Here is a 4,027-nt window from a genome sequence, read left to right as displayed (position 1 = left end):
TCTTCTTGGGAGCGGGCCGCTCTTCGGGCTGCTCGTCTTCGGTTGTGGCCACCTGCCGACTGGAGGAAGTCGGCATGGGGCCCTTGCGCTTGTGGTCGTTCTGGTAGGGGCGCCGGTTAGGGTCGCCAGCCGGCGTCTTGGGAGCCGGAGCAATTACTTTCCCCGAGGCGTCTACTCGGAGCTCGGTCTTCATGGAGGAGTCGGGAGTGGCGTACTTGTCAGCGATGACTAGTAGCTCGTCGAGGGTAGCCGGCTCGTCGCAGAGGAGTCGGTGCTTGAGGAGGGTGCCCTCTCGGCACCTGGCAGTGAAGTACTCGATGGCCTGGACCTCGTGCACTCCCTCGCAGGAGTTGCGGAGCTCGGCCCATCGCGTGAGGTAGTCGCGGGTCGACTCGTTGGGCCCCTGGACGCAGAGGGAGAGCTGGCGAGGCTTGGGAGGCCGCTTGTAGGTGCTGGTGAAGTTGCGGACGAAAACTTCGGTGAAGTCCAGCCAGCTGTTGATGCTGTAGGGCTTGAGGCTGTTGAGCCATGTGCGCGCCGTGCCTTGCAGCATCAAGGGGACGTACTTCACGGCGACGCGCCGATTGCCGTTGGCGATGCTGACGGCTGTGGAGTAGTCGATGAGCCAATCTTCCGGCTTCACCGAGCCGTTGTACTTGGGTGTGTCTCTGGGGAGCGAGAACCCTTTGGGGAAGGGCTCGTCGCGGATGCGGGGGCCAAAGCATGGCGGGCCGACATCGTCTTCTTCTTCTAGCGCCAAGGATCGAGCAAGGCGGTCGATCCTGTGGCGGGCGTCGTTTTCGCCGACTCCTTCTCGGCGGCTGAGTCAGTCGCCAAGAGTCGGATGGGTGACAGGCGGTGGAGTGAGGCGTATATTTCTTCGAGGCGGGGGAGGAGGCAGGTTTCCCTGGTGCTCTACAGCTCCAGGGCGGCCATCCGCGTCGCGCTCGATGGTAATGCGAGTCCGGCTGCGGCTGGCAGCCGACTCCTTGTCTTTCTTCTGGCGCGCACCGCTCGCAGTCGGCGAGCGGGACGTCGCGGTGGGCTCCCGGCGCGGGGGATGGCTATCAGCTCGGGCGCCGGCTTCGTGCCGTTCTGCAGCCGCGTCGATCAGCTGCTGGATCCGTCTTGTCATGTAGGGGAGCTCATCGGCTCCCAGCCCATTGAGCTCCTCTGCAGCCGCCTGAGCGGCTCGCAGATTCTCGAGCGGGGTGGCGTAGACGGGGCGATCTGCGCCCAGCATGCTGGCAACGGCTGTGCCGCGCTTTTGGACGAAGCCGGCTCAGCTCGGGCCACTAGGCGGCAGCGTCCCGAAGGCGGCGCGGTCGACTTCGCGCTGGTGGGCCTCGGTGAGGCATCTCATCGAGGCTATCTTCTTGCCCTCCGCGATGAGGGCAAAGCGGCGTGCTTCCAGGGTCTCGGCGTCGGCGTCGGCCGGGATGGGGACGGAGAGGTCGTGCATTGCCGCTTGCTGAACGTCGCGGGCGTTCTCGCCCGAATTGGAGACGTGGCTGGTGACCAGCACTTCAGTGACAGCGCTGCTGCCGCTGTCAGCTCGAGGGAGGGGGTCGTCGAAGACCACCACGTCGGACGGGTAGGCGTCGAGCGACGCGGTGTCGGAGTCGATGAGCATCGGGTCGGTGGAGCCGACCGACTCCATGTCCGCAGTGGGCTCGCTGGAGACGTGAAGTTGGTCGAGGAGGCTGACGAGGCGGCTCTCGGGGTAGTCGGTGCCTGCGTCGAACGCAGGCTCGTCGGAGATGCGAGTCTTGCCAAGCAGATCGGCGAGGCGGTTCGCTGCGCCAGCGTCGTCGACGCCTTGCAGCGCGTCGGGGCAAACGCCATCGGGCACAGCAGGCTGGCTGCGCTCGCGGGGAAGGAAGAGGGTTCCCATCCAGAACAGGTCTCCGGACGATGGTGCACCTGGCCCCACGGTGGGCGCCAAATGTCGGGTGGTTGGGGCGACATATGCCAAGGGATGGCTTATCATTGTGGGAGCCAATAAAACGTCGCCGGTGCCCGGAAACGGGATGAGGCGAAGACATGCACGCCGGCGAATCTTACCCAGGTTCGGGGCTCTCCGAGGAGATAACACCCCTAGTCCTGCTCTGCGGGGTCTCCGCATGATCACTAGATCGATAAGGGGCAGCTACAATCGCTCTTCGAGCTGTTGGGGTCAAGGGAGAAGAAGAACAAGGCAAGCTCTTGCTTCCCTCTCTCTATGGTGTGTGTACTATGTGTGGGTGTTAACCTAGAAGCCAACTATGCTCAGAGGCCAACCTAGAAGCGAACCCTTTGCATGGGTGCTCCAGGGGGTTTATATAGGCCTACCCCCCGGGGGTACAACGGTAATCCGACTGGGAACTGGTCCCAGCCGTCAGTGTCTTCGCTCGCCGGCTTCTCCGCCGGCTGCTGGGTCCCGCCGGCTAGTGGGTCCCGCCGGCTGCCGGCTACTTGGTCGACAGGCCGGTCCCACCGCCTAGGGTCTTGTCGGCGGCTGCTTACTGTAGCCGCGCTTCTGATGATGAGGGCTTTGTCGAGGTGAGCATGGCTACAGTGGGCCGCCTCGGGGGCTATCACTGTAGCCTCACCTCGTCTTGTCTCCTTAATGGGGCTCCTGCTTCGAGGAAGGGAGTAGCCGGCTTCTGGAGGCCGGCTATACTCTTGGCCGACTAGGAAAAGCCGGGCCCCCCTCGCGCCTCTCTCTGGCTAAAGGGGCCCGCAGTCCTTAGGCCGTACAGGAGTGGGTCGTGAATGACGTCGAGGCTAGCGTGGCTACAGTGCCGAGCCGCACGGGAGACGTCCCTCCCGTACGGCCTCCTGTAGCCATGCCCGCCTCGAGCTTCGGGGGTCGTGGGCCGCACTGTGGCCACACCCCGTCAGGTCGCCGTTATGTAGGAGTGGTTGTGGTCTTGGCCGGCTCCTAGGAGTCGGCGTCCTTCTCGGCCGGCTTCTTGGAGTCGGCCACCCCGTAGTCGTTCTGGGGAGGAGTCGGTGAGGCTGGGTCGCCTTCCGGGAGTCGGCTTTAGTGGTAGCCGGCCAGGGAAGGCGGCCCAAATGCTTGGAGTGCTTGAAGGCCCAAAGGCCTGATAAATTTTCCGAAGAGCCAGGGGTAGTCAGTTAGGCTACCTGTGGCCATTTCCTCCGACAAGAAGTGCCACGCAGAGATGGCCGATATTCCTCTGAGAGATACAGTGCCACTAGAAACGATTCAGTTGGGTAGTAATTTGACCTACGGGGAGAAACCAGTCAAGATTCTCGAGTTTGCCAGCCGAGTCACACGCAGCAAGGTTATAAAGTTTTGCAAAGTTCAGTGGAGCCACCATACCGAGGATGAAGCCACCTGGGAACGAGAGGAAGACCTACAGAAGGACCACCTGCACCTATTTTCTAGCCAACCCGAATCTCGAGGGCGAGATTCATCTTAAGGGGGGTAGGTTTGTAATATCCCAAATTTTCAATTTGGAATGTTATACATTAGATCATCATTGCATATCATATTTTATTGCAATTTGGCTTGATCCTAGAAATTCTACGCAACTCAAGGGCCCACGGAGAGAGTTGGGGATTTCGTTAATTTCATATTTGAGTTTTCTCAAATTTTGAAAAGAAGATCGCTTGATTTTAATTATTTTCTCTTGGAATATTTCTTTTATGAAAATAAAAGAGAGGGGATAAAATGACTTTCCCAAAATAAAGAAATATTGGAGATTAAATATTAAAATCAAATAAGAATTTTATTCGGAGTTTTATCGCTATTTTATTTGAATTAGGAAAAATATGCGTTTTTCAAAATTGCATTAGAGGCCCAAATAAATGTTCACTTCGTCCGCTATATTTTTAGAGGACGGAGAAAATTTATTTCAGGATTTTTGGAGTCCGTTTAGTATTTCTTTTACTTGTTTTCTGCGCGCAGAATTATTTAAGAAAAAAGTTACCGACCTAACGGGCCGTGTCCGACCCGGACACCGCAGCCCGGCCGGCCTTTAAAGGCCGAAGGCCCGAGCGAGCCGCCAGCCCCGCGCGA

This window comes from Triticum aestivum, chromosome 5D (assembly GCF_018294505.1).
Source record: "Triticum aestivum cultivar Chinese Spring chromosome 5D, IWGSC CS RefSeq v2.1, whole genome shotgun sequence".
Lineage (NCBI taxonomy): Eukaryota > Viridiplantae > Streptophyta > Magnoliopsida > Poales > Poaceae > Triticum > Triticum aestivum.
The sequence above is the reverse complement of the archived record's forward strand: the minus strand, read 5'-3'. Positions refer to the sequence as shown.